This window comes from Meriones unguiculatus (assembly GCF_030254825.1).
Source record: "Meriones unguiculatus strain TT.TT164.6M chromosome Y unlocalized genomic scaffold, Bangor_MerUng_6.1 ChrY_unordered_Scaffold_23, whole genome shotgun sequence".
Lineage (NCBI taxonomy): Eukaryota > Metazoa > Chordata > Mammalia > Rodentia > Muridae > Meriones > Meriones unguiculatus.
Window position 1 is genome coordinate 33141852 of NW_026843709.1, and position 16177 is coordinate 33158028.

Consider the following 16177-nt stretch of genomic DNA (forward strand, 5'->3'; position numbering starts at 1 on the left):
TGAGTGAGTATATACCATGTGTGTCTTTTTGCCTCTGGGACAACTCACTCAGGATGATCCTTTCCAGATCCCACCATTTACCTGCAAATTTCATGATTTCCTTATTTTTCATTGCTGAGTAATATTCCATTGTGTAGATGTACCACAATTTCTGCATCCATTCTCCAGTTGAGGGGCATCTGGGTTGTTTCCAGCTTCTGGCTATTACAATTAAAGCTGCTACCAACATGTTTGACCAAATGTCGTTTTTGTGTACTTGAGCCTCTTTTGGATATATGCCTAATAGTGGTATGGCTGGATCTTGAGGAAGCGCTATTCCTAGTTGTCTGAGAAAGCGCCAGATTGATTTCCATAGTGGTTGTACAAGTTTACATACCCACCAGCAGTGGAGAAGGGCTCCCCTTTCTCCACAACCTCTCTAGCATGTGATCTCACTTGAGTTTTTGATCTTGGCCATTCTCATGGGTGTAAGGTGAAATCACAGGTTTGTTTGGATTTGCATTTCCCTAATGGCTAGTGAGGTTGAGCATTTCTTTAAGTGCTTCTCTGCCATTCGGTATTCCTCTACAGAGAATTCTCTGTTTAGCTCTGTTCCCCATTTTTTAAGTGGATTACTTGGTTTGCTGCTTTTCAGCTTCTGTAGTTCTTTATATATACTGGATATGAGTCCTCTGTCAGATAAAGGGTTGGTGAAGATTCTTTCCTAATCTGTAGGTGGACGCTTTGTTTTGATGACGGTGTCCTTTGCTTTACAGAAGCTTTTCAGTTTCATGAGGGCCCATTTATTGACTGTTGCTCTTAGAGCCTGTGCTGTTGGTGTTCTGTTCAGGAAGTTTTCCCCTGTACCAATGAGTTCTAGGGTATTTCCCATGTTTTTTCAAGCCGATTTAATGTGTCTGGTTTTATGTTGAGGTCTTTGATCCACTTTGACTTCAATTTTGTGCAGGGTGACAAGTATGGATCTATTTTCATGTTTCTACATGTAGACATCCAGTTAGACCAGCACCATTTGTTGAAGATGCTATCTTTTTTCCATTGTATGGTTTTGGTGTCTTTGTCAAAGATCAGGTGTCCATAAGTGTGTGGGTTTATTTCTGGGTCCTCTGTTCGGTTCCATTGATCCACCATTCTGTGTCTATGCCAGTACCATGCAGTTTTTAAAACTGTTGCTCTACAGTACAACTTATGATCAGGGATGGAGATACTTCCAGGAGATATTTTATTGTAGAGGATTGTTTTAGCAATTCTGGGTTTCTTGTTATCCATATGAAGTTGAGAATTTTTCTTTCCAGGTCTGTAAAGAATTGTGTTGGTAATTTGATGGGCATTGCATTGAATCTGTAGATTGCTTTTGGTAAGATGGCCATTTTTACTATGTTAATCTTGCCAAGGCATGAGCATGGGAGATCTTTCCATCTTCTCATATCTTCTTCTAATTCTTTCTTCAGTGATTTGAAATTTTTTTCATACAAGTCTTTGACTTCTTTGGTTAGGGTTACTCCGAGGTACCTTATGTCATTTGTGGCTATTGTGAAGGGTGTTGTTTCCCTAATTTCTTTCTCAGCCCTTTTGTCTTTTGTATACAGGAGGGCTACTGATTTTTTTGAGTTAATTTTGTATCTGGCCACTTTGCTGAAGGTGTTTATCAGCTGTAGGAGTTCCCTGGTAGAGTTCTTGGGGTCACTCACATATACTATCATATCATCTGCAAATAGTGATAAGATGACTTCTTCCTTTCCAATTTGTATCCCCTTGATCTCCTTCAACTGTCTAATTGCTCTAGCAAGGACTTCCAGCACAATGTTGAAGAGATATGGAGAGAGTGGGCAGCCTTGTCTTGACCCTGATTTCAATCGAATTGCATTAAGTTTCTCTCCGTTCAGTTTGATGTTGGCTATAGGCTTGCTGTATATTGCCTTTACTATGTTTAGATATGTGCCTTGTATCCCTGATCTCTCCAATTCTTTGAACATGAATGGATGTTGGATTTTGTCAAAGGCTTTTTCAGCATCTAGGGAGATTATCATGTGACTTTTTTCTTTCAGTTTGTTAATATGGTGGATCACATTGATGGATTTCCGTATATTGAATCATCCCTGCATACCTGGGATGAAGCCTACTTGCTCATATTGGATAATATCTTTGATGTGTTCTTGGATTCGGTTTGCAAGTATTTTCTTAAGTATTTTTGCATCAATGTTCATAAGGGAGATTGGCCGGAAATTCTCTTTCTTTGCTGAGTCTTTGTGAGGTTTAGGTACCAAGGTGACTGTGGCTTCATAGAATGAATTTGGTAATATTCCTTCTGTTCCTATTTTGTGGAATAGTTTGAAGAGAATTGGTGTTAGCTCTTCTTTGAAGGTCTGGTAGAATTCTGCGCTGAAGCCATCTGGTCCTGGGCTTTTTTTGGATGGGAGACTTTTGATGACCGCTTCTATTTCTTTGGGGGATATAGGACTATTTAGTTGATTTACCTGGTCCTGGTTCAGCTTTGGTAAGTCAAATCGATCAAGAAAATTGTTCATTTCATTTAGATTTTCAAATTTTGTGGCATATAGACTTTTGAAGTAAGTCCTAATGATTGTTTGGATTTCCTCTGTGTCTGTAGTTATATCCCCCTTTTCATTTCTGATTTTGTTGATTTGGGTGGTGTTTCTCTACCTTTTAGTTAGCCTGGCTAAGGGTTTGTCGATCTTGTTGATTTTCTCAAAGAACCAGCTCTTGGTTTCATTGATTCTTTGAATTGTTTTATTTGTTTCCAATTGATTGATTTCAGCCCTGAGTTTGATTATTTCCAGCCGTCTACTCCTTCTTGGTGTGTCTGCTTCTTCTTTTTCTAGGGTTTTTAAGTGAGCCATTAGGGTGCTTGAATGAGCTGTCTCGAATTTCTTCTTGAAGGCACTTTGTGCTATGAACTTTCCTCTTAGCACTGCTTTCATTGTGTCCCACAAGTTCGGGTATGTTGTGTCTTCATTTTCATTGATTTCTAGAAAGACTAAGTTCTTTCTTTATTTCTTCCCTGATGCAGCTCTCATTTAGTAACAAGTTGTTCAGTTTCCATGTGTGTGTAGGCTTTTTGTTATTTCTGTTATTGTTGAGGTCCGACTTTATTCCATGTTGATCAGACAAGATACATGGGATGATTTCAATCTTCTTGTATCTGTTGAGGCTTGCTTTGTGACCCACTATATGGTCTATTTTGGAGAAGGTTCCATAGGTGCTGAGAAGAAGGTAAATTCTTTTGTGTTTGGGTGTAAAGTTCTGTAAATGTCTGTTAGGTCCATTTGATTCATGACCTCTGTCAGAGACATTGTTTCTTTGTTTAATTTCTGTTTTGTTGACCTGTCCTTTGTTGAGAGTGGGGTGTTGAAGTCTCCCACTATTAATGTGTGGGGATCTATATGTGCTTTAAATTTTGTCAATGTTTCTTTCACAAATGTGGGTGCCCTTGTATTTGGGGCATAGATGTTCAGGATTGTGATGTCTTCCTGGTGGAATTTTCCCTTGATGAGTATGAAGTGTCCTTCCCCATCTCTTTTTATTAATTTTGGTTGAAAGTCTACTTTATCAGATATTAGAATGGCTACTCCTGCTTGCTTCTTGGGTCCGTTTGCTTGGAAAGTCGTCTTCCAACCCTTTACCCTCAGGTAATGTCTATCTTTGTGTCTTAGGTGTGTTTCTTGTATGCAACAGATTGCTGGGTTTAGTTTATGTATCCATTCTGTTCATCTGTGTCTTTTTATTGGAGAGTTGAGTCCATTGATGTTGAGAGAGATTAATGACCAGTGGCTTTTAGATCTCTTGATTTTGATGTTGGCTGTGGTCATACTGTTGTGTGCTTGGTTGCTTTTTGTTTTACTGAAGTGAGGTTATTTATTTCCTGTGTTTTCTTGAATGTAGCTAGCTTTCTTGGGTTGTATTTTCCCTTCCAGGTCTTCTATAATGCTGGATTTGTTTGTAGGTATTGTTGAAATTTGTTTTTGTCATTGAATATCTTTTTTTCTCCATCTATGAGGACTGAGAGTTTTGCGGGGTATAGTAGCTTGGGCTGACATCTGTGTTCTCTTAGGGTCTGCATGATATCCGCCCAGGCCCTTCTGGCTTTCATAGTCTCTGTTGAAAAGTCAGGTGTGATTCTAATGGTTTCCCATTATATGTTACTTGGTTTTTTTTCCCTTGCAGCTTTTAGTATTTTTTCTTTGTTCTGTATACTTACTGTTTTGATTATTATGTGGTGGGAGGATTTTCTTTTCCGGTCAAATTTGTTGGGTGTTCTGTAGGCCTCATGTATTCTAATTGACCTCTCCTTTAGCTTGGGGAAATTTTCTTCAATGATTTTGTTGAAAATATTTTCTGGGCCTTGGAGAAGAGAGTCTTCTTTTTCCTCTATACCTATTATTCTTAGGTTTTGTCTTTTCATATTGTCTTGCATTTCTTGGACGGTCTGTGTCAGGAATTTTTCGGATTTAACATTTTCTTTGACAGATACATCAATTTCTTCTATTGTATCTTCTACACCTGAGATTCTTTCTTCCATCTCTTATAGTCTGTTGGTTATGCTTACCTCTGTAGTTCCTGTTTTCTTCCCTAGATTCTTCCTTTCCATTATTTCCTCCATTTGTGTTTTCTTTAATTTTTCCAATTCTATCTTCAGGTCTTGAGTTGTTTTGTTTACTTCCTTCACCTGTCTGATTGTACTTTCCTGTTTTTCTTTTAGTTCCTTCAACTCTGTTTCTTTCATTTCTTTCAGTGTTTTAAACATTTCCTTTCTAAAGGCCATAAACTGTTTGGCTGCAGCTTCCTCTATTTCTTTACGGATGGCAATATTCTGTTTGAGTTTATCTTCCTCTATGTCTTTTCGAATCTTATTTGTTTCCTATGTTATCATCTTCATGAGCATACTTGTTAGGTCATCTTCTTGGATTTCAGTTATGGTGGGATGTCCAGGGCTACTTGCCCCTGGGTAACTGGGTCCTAGAGATGCCATATTGCTCTGTCTTTTGTTGCTTGAGCTTTTACGCTGGCCTCTACCCATTGTGTTATCTTAGGTGTTTGGGGTTCTTTTCTGGTGGTTCCTGGGGATCCTGTGGTGGAGAGAATCCCCTTTGCCGAAAGCTGGTTTTTCCTGAAGGATGTCTTCTCAGCTTTTTGGGTATAGTCCCTGGATGGCTGGTGTTTTTTCAGGAGTTGCTCACCTCAGGGATATAGACCTGAGTGGTAACTGTGGTCTTTGTTAGTCGAGAGGGTTCTCCTCTCACCCAGGGAAGTCCTGAGGGCAGCTGCCCTGTTTCTGGGTTTCTTGTTGCAAATTTAATGATCAGCTGCTGTGACCCAGTTGGACATCAGGTGCACCTCAACTGTTTGTGCCTGTGTCTGGATCACTGCTGAGTGATGGCGCCTCGGCCCCACTAGACTGATAGACTTTTTCTAGGGAAGGATTGGGTGTTTTAGGTCAGTACAGTTTCCTTCCTTCCCTGTGGATTCTCTGGAGACAAGTACTCCCAGTGTCTTTTTTTGCCCTGGTGCACACTGCTCTGTGTCTGCCAGCTGGCTGGCCACAGAAACTGCCTGTGCCTGGAGCACAGCTGTGTGATGGCGGCTCAGTCTCTGCCAGCTGTCTGGTGCGCAGAAACTGCCTGTGTCTGCCTTTGCGGCTTTTGGGAGCCTGAGTGCCTCCCTAAGCTGGGTAATTTTCTGGGGACCTTTTCAGGTTGGGGGTGAACTGAGTGCTCTGAGATCAGACCCGCCATTTCTATCTCTGGCGGCGAATCAGGTGTGCAGGTAGGCAGGGCTCTGTGCAGGAACCTGGGTCCCCGGCTCTGGCTCTGGGCTGCCTCCTGGGGTGCCGTGGAACCCGCCCGAGTCTTTTCCAGGGGATGTCTGGGTGACCTAAGGCTGGTCCCAATCATTTCCTGTACCCTGGGTTATCTCTCGACTGAAAATTCCAGTCTCTGATAGTGTGGTGCCCACGGTTCAGTTTGGGACTGTGACCAGAGACACTGGCTTGTGGCTCTGGGCTGGGGCTGGGGCAGCCAAGTGTCTGGCGGAACCGGGATCTCTTCCGTGGTTTAGAGGGGTGAGTTAAAAGCTGATTGAATCCCCCACCATGGGGTATCCTCTCACCTGGGAAACACAATGACTGTGTTTTATGGCCGAGAGTTCTGATTGCTGGTCACTGTGCTGATCCTGCTGTGCTGTTGCTCAGAATGAGAGTCCTCCCGGCGCAGCCATCTTGTCCCCCCCAGATTGGGATATCTTAATGAACTTTTTAATCTTAATACCATTGTGATGTCTTAATAGCATGGTGATGTCATAACATTATGATGTCATATCCTTGTGATGTCATAATAGCATTGTGAAGTCATTGCACAGTTGTGCTGTCATAATATTGTGAAATTCTAATAGCATTGTAATGTTATAAAATCATTGTGTAGTCAAAAATTTTATTATAATGTCATACCAAAATTATATTGTAATACTATTGTGATATCATAATAGTCTGATGATGTCATAATCACTTTGTGATGGCATAATGGCAGTTGTCATAAGAACATTGTGATGTCAATAGCATTGTAATGTCCTCATACCATTTGAATTTATACCAATATGAAGTCTTATTATCATTGTGACATCTTAATATAATTCTGATGTCAAAATACCACTGTTATATCATAATACCATTTTCATGCCACTGATATGTCAAAATGCCATTGTGATGTCATACCACAATCATGTTGTAATAGCATTATAATGTCATAATAGCTTTTTAATATCTTAATAGCATTGTGATATCACACCATTGTGATGTGATTATAGCATTGTGATGTCATAATACCATTGGGGTGTCACAAGAGCATTGTGAAGTCATAATAGCCTTGGTAAGGCGGCATTTTCACAGTAAGTAACAATGGAATCTGTGATAATGTGGAACTCACATTAAGGACTGATGACTTTATTAAAGACCACTTGAAAGAAATATGTGACATTTTTCCTGAACTAAAAGTCTTGGACACAGGAACTATCATCTATGACTTGGGTGCTTTCAGCTGCCCAGATTGAGGCATGTAGGTTTGCTCAGCCTTTCCTCTCAGGCATACTGTCCGTTTGGCCCTTTTAATAACTGGCTTATGAAAGTCTTAATGGCTTTCAACTATTTCATGACATTGTTCTCCCTCTCAACCAATCGGTGCCTGAGAGAATCTTGAGGTTTCTAATGGAGATGAGTAAACAAACTTTCCTCAGTTAACAGTATATCTGATCCTGTGCACACATGACATTTTCTTGTAAAACACAGCAAGCCTTTATCTCATCTCTTTATCTAGATCTCACACCTTTACTCTTGTATACCTCTGTGACAATGTCATGTAGGGAATGAAACATTAATGTTTATTAAATTGGACAGTTTCCTAAGTAGGGAAGCTTCAAAGTGATGTAGAATTAAAGGGAATGAAAGAAATGACAAAGTGTTCTCCTTCTGTGGTCTTAGATCTGAAATTTCCTGGGTTGTAACATTGAACTGAGCAGTTACTGGTGAACTGACTAAATGTACCTTCACTTTCTTATTGATATAATAGTCTGGCATGATCTAGGGTTCCTTGTGGTATTGAAACATTAAGAGCAGGGAAATGAAAGAAAACTAGACAATTCTTGGAACTGGTTTGAAAGAAACAGAGGAAATTGTTAAGTGTAAATGGAGATCTGAATGTAAATAAATAATTTCATAGCTGATGCTGTTCCACACTAGATTTACAACCCTCAGGGTTGCCTTGCCTGATCTGGCTGGATAGACAGCTGTTATGTTCACAGTGTTCAGTGAAAAACCCTCCTGGTCCTGGGATTAACATTTAAAACTGGTCACCCAAGACAGAGAAATGGGTCCATGTTATAAGCCTAAGACAAAAGAGTACCTGTATTTCCTGCTTAGGTTTTCCAGACAAATCCTCTAAAAGTAGTGATAATGTGAGGACCATTTGTTCAGAAGTTGCCAGTTGAGCTTATGGGATCTGACCTAGCTGGGTAACCAATAGTTCATGGCTACGATTCTCTGCTATATAATAAGTTCCTGGAAAGAATGCCTTACAAAGTCAAACTCTGTCCCCCATTAGCAGAATCTTTTGTCCATGTTAAAAGTCATTGTTAAAGTTGTCAACATATTATTTTTATTGTCTATGTGAGAATTTCATATACTATATATTACACTACTTTTCCATTGCTCCCAGGTTCAAATTCCTACCAATGGGTCACACTAAAATATTTTTATTTAAAATAAATCAATTCAAGTACACATTGTTCATCTACTCATTGGAACATTATCAGAGTCTCAGAACCAAGTCCCTTAAAGAAAACTTAGTTAAATTCGAACACAGGGAACTTCCCAGAGACTCATACTCAAACCAAGGACTAGTCATAGAGATAACCTAGAACCCCTGCATACATGTAGCCCATGGCAGTTCAGTGTCCAAGTGGGTTACATAGTATTGGGAAGAGGGACTGCCTCTGACATAATCTGATTGGCCTGCTCTTTGATCACCTCACCCTGAGGGGGGAGCAGCCTTACCAGGCCACAGAAGATGAGAATGCAGCCACTTCTGATGAGAACTGATAGCCTAAGATCAGAAAGAAGGAGAGGAAGACCTCCCCTATCAGTGGACTTGGGGAGGGGCATGCATGCAGAAAGGGGAGGAAGTGTGGGGTCGGGACGGGAGGAGGGAGGGACTAATGGGGGGATACAAAATGAATAAATTGTAATTAATAAAATAAAATAAAACAAAATAAAAAGAACATAGTTTATCCTGATAGTTTGTCATTCATTAAAATATTTAAAAACCCAATAACTTCCAAGTTCTAAAGAATAGGACTGATAACCTTCCTTGGGGAAAATGTGGAATATTTCCATAACAGAATATTATTCAGCTAAGAAAATGACATCATGATATTTTCAGGCAAATGGATGGAACCAGGTAAAACCATTCTGGGTGAAAAATGGTTTGTATTCAATTATTAAGATGTATTCTAATATTGAGGTATAAAGTTCCATTTGGCAATAGTTTGTGACCTCACCAGTCTTTCTCTAGAGGGATTGGTTGTCAGTTAGTTATTTTTGGGCCAGGCCATCCTACAGAAATTTTAAAGCAACCTAGACTGTTGTTATTAAAATATGTTGCTCTCTGCCCTCAACTAATAGATCATTGCCATGTGTTGGAAATACAGAGATGCATCCTTGGGCATCAAATGGAATTGCAACAGACACTCACATTCCAATATTATGTGGAGAGAGAACTTAAAATTCCCAGCTCTAAATGGGATTTCAGAACCCTGGGAAGCTGGCAGGAGAAGAGGCAGGAAGAGTGAAATTAGTAGACTCCATTATTATGTGTTATATGCACAGATAAGTCCTCATTCAGTCAATTTCTTAGTGGGAAAGTGCTCCCTGACAAAGGCAAATCTTTGAACACAAAGGGTTTAATTGGGACCTTGCTTATATTTTTACAGAGACAATCTAGGTACATGTCTGCAAGCAGTCATCTTTTTGTGGTACTACAGGAGAACTGAGAGATTTTCATACTCTACCACAAGTAGCAGGAAGAGAGAGGTAGTCAGAGAGAGAAAGAGAGAAAAAGAAAGAAAGACAAATTCAGATAGAGAGAGCAGGACTGACAGAAACAAATAAAAAGTGACAAAGATTGATAGAAAGAAACTCCATTCTGTCTGGTCACTTTCATTGGCATATCAACCTCAAAGCACACCCTCCTATATTATAACTCCAACAGGAATTATATTATCTAACAAGGCCAACATCTGAATACTTCTCAGACATTTCCTCACTGGGTACTCAACATGTAAATAATGAGCTTCAAGGGGACTTTGCAATTTAAATCACCGGGAAGTGGAAGAAGATGGAGGGACTTCTAGGATAAAAGAACATAATTATCCTCATAGTTTGTCATTCAATATAATGATTAAAGTCCCAGAAATTACAAGGAGTAATGAAGAGGGTTTAAAATCTCCTTTGGGAAAAATGTGCAATATTTCCTTAACGAAGTATTCTTCAGCTAAGAAAATGACAACATATTTTCAGGCAAAAGGATGAAACCAAGAAAAATCATCCTGGCTGAAGTAACTACAATGCACAAAGACAAATATGGTATGTATTCACTTATTAGGAGGTCTCCTAATAATGGGTGATAAAGTTCTAATAGACAATCAATTGTTACCAAAACGATTGGCCAATAGTGCAAGGATGGCAGTTAATTGAGGTGTTGGGTCAGGGCATCCTACAGAATTTTTCAAGCAACCCAGGCTGTTGTTATTAAAATATGTTGCTCTCCACCTCAAATGATAGATCAGTCCCTTGTTCTTGCATCAACAGAGATGCTTCCTCAGGCATCAAGTAGGATTGCATACAGAGACCCACAGTCCAATATTATGCAGAGACCTTAAATCACCCAGCTATATGGGATTAACTATGAAATTCTCCCTCCCCTCAGAGTTCTGGGAAGCCTGCCAGAGAATAGCAGGAAAAGTGTTGTAAGCAGAGGGAATTGAAGACATGTGGCAAAAAATATCATGAGATTCAGGCCACAGAGGAAGATGATGCAGCCAAGCCTTGATGGGACCTGACAAGTTAGGGTCAGATATAAGGGGGAGGAGAACCTCCAATATCAGGGACCTAAAGAAAGGGTATAGGGGTAGAAGATTAATGGTGAGTGAGACTAGAGGGAGAAGAGAGAGTGGGCAGCAGAGGGAATAAAAAGTGAACAAACCATAATAATTACAAAAAAATAACTGTGGTGAAGGTGATGAGGTATAGAACTTTTCAGGACTGATGGCTTCTTCTTGGTGGTGATGCCAGGGTGCAGCAAAGATGAAGTAAGTTTTCTTTATTATTATTATTATTATTATTAATTACACTTTATTCATTTTGTATCCTCCTATAAGACCCTCCCTCCTCCCGTCCCGACCCCACACTTCCTCCTCTTTCTGCATGCATGCCCCTCCCCAAGTCCACTGATAGGGGAGGTCTTCCTCTCCTTCTTTCTGATCTTAGGCTATCAGTTCTCATCAGAAGTGGCTGCATTCTCATCTTCTGTGGCCTAGTAAGGCTGCTCCCCCCTCAGGGTGAGGTGATCAAAGAGCAGGCCAATCAGATTATGTCAGAGGCAGTCGCTCTTGCCAATACTATGTAACCCACTTGGACACTGAACTGCCCTGGGCTACATGTATGCAGGGGTTCTAGGTTATCTCCATGAATAGTCCTTGGTTTGAATATGAGTCTCTGGGAAGTTCCCTGTGTTCGAATTTAACTAAGTTTTTTTTAAGGGACTTGGTTCTGAGACTCTGATAATGTTCCAATGAGTAGATGAACAATGTGTACTTGAATTGATGTATTTTAAATAAAAAATATTTTAGCCTGTTTGGTATCTGCAGTCTGCTAGACTTTCCCCAGGCACAGCCTAGGTGACCCCAGCAGCACGGTTTCTTCCTTCCCTGTGGGGCCCTCTTCGGACAGGGGTTCCCAGTCCCTGTTGCACTGGGGCGCGCAGCTCGTCTGTATGGTGAGCTGGGTGCGCAGCTCTCAGTGCTGTGGGAGCTCAGTTGCAATGGTGGTGGGTACCCTGGTGGTACCCGGTAGGGTGCCCTGGCCCAACAAGTCAATTAACTGCCACCCAATCCCCCTAGTGGAAGCCTGATTTGTTCACAATAGATAACCTTTCGGAATATTTCCCACACCATTAGGAGAACTCCTAATAAGTGAATAGAAACTATATTTGAATTTGTGCTTTTTAATAGCTTCAACCAGGATGAATTTTCCTGTTCCAACCATTTGCCTGAAAATACCATGATGTCATTTTCTTAGATGAATAATATTCCATTATGGAATTATTCCACATTTTCCCTAAAGGAGATTGTCAGTCCTGTTCTTTAGTCCTTGGAAGTTGTTGCGATTTTAATCATTGTATTAAATGAAAAACAATCATGCTAACTATATTCTTTTAGCCTAAAAGTCCCTCCATCTCCTTCTACTTCTTGGTGATTTGAATTGTAAATCCCTTTGAAGTGCAACTGTTGATAGGTTTAGTCCCCAGTGTTTAAATGTATGGGAAGTGTTAGGAGGTGTGGCCTTGTTTGATAATATAATTCCTTTTGGTTCCCTTATTTCTTATTCAGCCATATTGTCATTTGTATACTGTTTTTGTTTTTGTTTTTTAGTTAATTGTGTATCCAGTAACTTTGCCAAACTTGTTAATCAGCAAGCTGTAGAAGTTCCCATGTAGAATTTTGGGGGTCACTGAGGCATAGTATTGTATCATCTGCAAATAGTGATAATTTGACTTTTTCCTTTCCAATTTGTATCCACTTGATCTCCTTCAATTGTCTTATACTTCTAGCAAGGACTTCCAGAACTATGTTGAAGATATATGGAGGAAGTGGGCAGCCTTAACTTGTCCCTGATTTCAGTGGGATTGCTTCAAGTTTCTCTCAGTTTAGTTTGATGATGGCTATAGGCTTGTTCTATATTGCCTTTAATATTTTGAGATATGTGCCTTGTCCTCCTGAACTCTCAAATAATTCAGATATGAATGGAGGTTGGATTTTGTCAAATGCTTTTTCGGCTTCTAAGGAGATTATCATGAATTATTTTTTCTTTCAGTTTGTTAATATGTTGGATCACATTGATGTATTTCTGTATATTGATACACCCCTGCAAATCTGGATTGAAGCCTACTTGATCATAGGGAATGATATTTTTGATGTGTTCTTGTGTTTGGTTAAAGTCATAAAGTACATAGGTTTGACCCTAACAAAGCTAGTGAAAGACTTGTATGGAAAAAAAATTCAAGAGTCTGAACAAAGAATTAGAAGAAGATATCAGAAGATGAAGTGATCCCCCAATGCTCATGGATTGACAGGATTAACATAGTAATCCTGTTGACAGAATAAATAGTAAAAATAGCCATCTTACCAAAAGCAATCTACAGATTCAATGCAATTCCCATCAAATTACCAACATATTTCTTTACAGACCTTGAAAGAAAAATCTTCAACTTCATATGGAAAAACAAGAAACCCAGAATTGGTAAAACAATGCAAAATGATAAAAGGTCTTCTGGAGGTATATCCATCCCTGATCTCAAGCTGTATTATAGAGCAACAGTAATAAAAATCGCATGGTACTTTTATAGAAACAGAATGTTGGTCAATGGAAACAAATAGAAGAAACAGAAAGAAACCAACACACTTATGGACACCTGAGTTTTGACAAAGATGCCAAAACGATACAATGGATAAAAAACAGCATCTTTAATAAATGGTGCTGGTCTAACTGTATGTCTACATGTAGAAAAATGTAAATAGAACTATACTTATCTGCCTGCACAAAACTAAAGTCCAAGTGCATCAAAGACCTCAACATAAAACCAGACACATTAAATAGGTTAGAAGAAAAAATTGGGAAGAGCCTTGAACCAATTGGCATAGGAGACAAGTTCCCGAACAGAACACTAGCAGCACAGTCTCAGAAAACAATAAATTGGACTTTGTGAAACTGAAAAGGTTCTGTAAAACAAAGGACACAGTCATGAAAACAAAACAAATTCCTACAGATTGGGAAAGGCTCTTCATCAACCAATGTGACATAGGGCTAATATCCAGTTCATATAAAGAACAAAAGAAGTTGAAAAGCAACAAATCAAGTAATCCATTACAAAGTGAGTACAGAGCTAAACAGAGAATTCTTGATAGAGAAATATCAAATGGCAGAGACAGTTAGAGATATGCTCAATAACATTAGCCATCAGGGAAGTGTAAATCAAAACAGCCCTGACATTTCACCTTACATTCATCAGAGTGGCCAAGATCAAAAACAGAAGTGACAATACATGCTGGAATGGTTGTGGAGGAAAGGGTTTCCCCCTTGCTGTTGGGAATGTAAACTTGTATAACCAGTCTAGAAATCAATCTGCTACTTTCTCAGACAACTCAGAGTAGCACATCCTCAAGATCCAGCTATACTACTCCTAGGCATATATCCAAAAGAGGCTCAAATGCACAGTAAGATCATTTGTTCAACCATGTTTATAGCAGCTTTATTTGTACTAGTCAGAAACTGGAAACAACTCAGATGTCCTGCAACTGAAAAATAGAGAAATTGTGATACATCTACACAGTGGAATATTACTCAGTAATAAAAAAACTAAGGAAATAATGAGGAAATAATGAAATTTGCAGTTAAATATTTGGAACTGGAAAGATTATCCTGAGTGAGCTATCCCAGAAACAGAAAGACACACAAGGTACATACTCACACATATAGACATATAATATAGGATAAACCTACTAAAATCTGTTCATCTAAAGAAACTAATCAAGAGGGAGGACTCTGGCTAAAATGATCTATCCCTATCCTGAAATGCAAAGAGGATGGACATTAGAAGAAGGAGAAAACAGGGAATAAGTTAGGAGGATGCCACAGAAGGCCTCTGAAAGGCTTTGCCCTGCAGAGTATCAAAGCAGATGCTGAGACTTATGTCCAACTGTTGGGCAGAGAGCATGGAATCTCATGAAAGAAGTGTGAAATAGTAAGCTATGGAGAGGCCAAGAGCTCCACAAGGAGAGCAACAGAACCAAAAAATCTAAGCACAGGGTCTTTCCTGAGTCTCATACTCTAAATTAGTACCATACATGGAGATAACCTGGAACCCCTAAACAGACTTAGCTCATGCAGTTCAGTGTCCAAGTGGGTTCCACAGTAATTGGACCAGGGACTGCCTCTGACATTAAGTGATCGGCCTTCTCTTTGATTACCTCTTCCTGATAGTTGATCAGCCTTAACAGGCCACAGAGGAAGACAATGCAGCCACCCTTGATAAGATCTGATAGACTAGGATCAGAAGAAAGGAGAGGAAGAACTCCCCTATAAGTGGACTTGCATAGGGGCATGTGGGAGTGAAGGTGGGATGGGGAGGAGACCAGTGGTTAAGGGTGGATACAAAGTGAATAAAGTGTAATAAATAATATTTAAAATAAAAAATATTTAAAAATATAATTTCTTTTGGATATATACTATAAAAGACTGTGCTTTGACGTTGATATGCCAATGAAAGTGACTAGACAGAAAGGAGTCCTGTCTCTTTGTCTTTGTCACATTATATCTTTGTTTCTGTTGGTCTCAGTCTCTCTATTTCTGCATATGTCTCTCTAGCTCTCTCTCTGTATGTCTCTTTCAGTCTCCCTCTCTCTGCCTGTTGCTTGTGATTCAATATGAAAAGGTGTCAGTTTTGGTGAATGACTACAACAAGATGATTGTTTGGAAAGGTGACATCATGGATAGTTACTGTAAAAATATAAGCAATGTCCCAATTAAACAATTTTTGTTCAAAGTTTACCTTGGTCAAGGAGCATTTTCACAGAAAATAATTCACTGAGGACATATCTGTCCTTTAACAAAAATAATTGAATATGTGATAATGTGAAACTCACAAATCAAGAACATGTGATTTATTAATGACCACCTGAAAGAAATATGTGCTGCTTGCTTCAGCAACACATATTCTAAATTTGGAAACAATATAGAGAAGATTAGCATGGCCCCTGTATAAGGATGACACACAAATTTGTGAAGTGTTCCATATAATTTGGAGAAAATGAAGAAAACACAAATACATGAAATTGTGTAGAGAAAGAACTTAGGGAAGAAAATAGTAACTTCAGAGGTAAGCATAACCAAAAGACTATAACATATGGAAGATGTCTCAGGTGTGGAAGATACAATGGAAGAAATAGATGCGTCTGTCAAAGAAAATGTTAAATCTAAAAAATAACTGACACAGACCATCCAAGAAATTCAAGACACTATAAAAATACAAAACCTAAGAATAATAGGAATAGAGGAAAAAGAAGATTCCCTTCTCTAAGGCCCAGAAAATATTTTCAACAAAATGATTGAAGATAATTTCCCCAACTTAGAGGAGAGGCCAATAAGTATATAGAGATCTACAGAACACCCAATAAATTAGTCCAGAAAAGAAAATCTTCCCATCGCAAAATAATCAAAACAGTAACTATAGAGAACAAAGAAAAAAATACTGAAAGTTGCAAGGGAAAAAGACCAAGTAACATCTAATGGCAAACACATCAGAATCACACGTGACTTCTCAACAGAGACTATGAAAGCCAG

General features: G+C 39.2%; 1 non-coding gene across 1 annotated transcript; it reads left to right on the forward strand.

The window, feature by feature from the left end:
* The first annotated feature begins 15525 nt into the window (after window positions 1–15525).
* On the forward strand, window positions 15526–15636 carry LOC132651693 (U6 spliceosomal RNA). Its single transcript, XR_009589275.1, has one exon. It is a non-coding gene; the product is annotated as a U6 spliceosomal RNA (small nuclear RNA).
* Window positions 15637–16177: the final 541 nt, after the last annotated feature.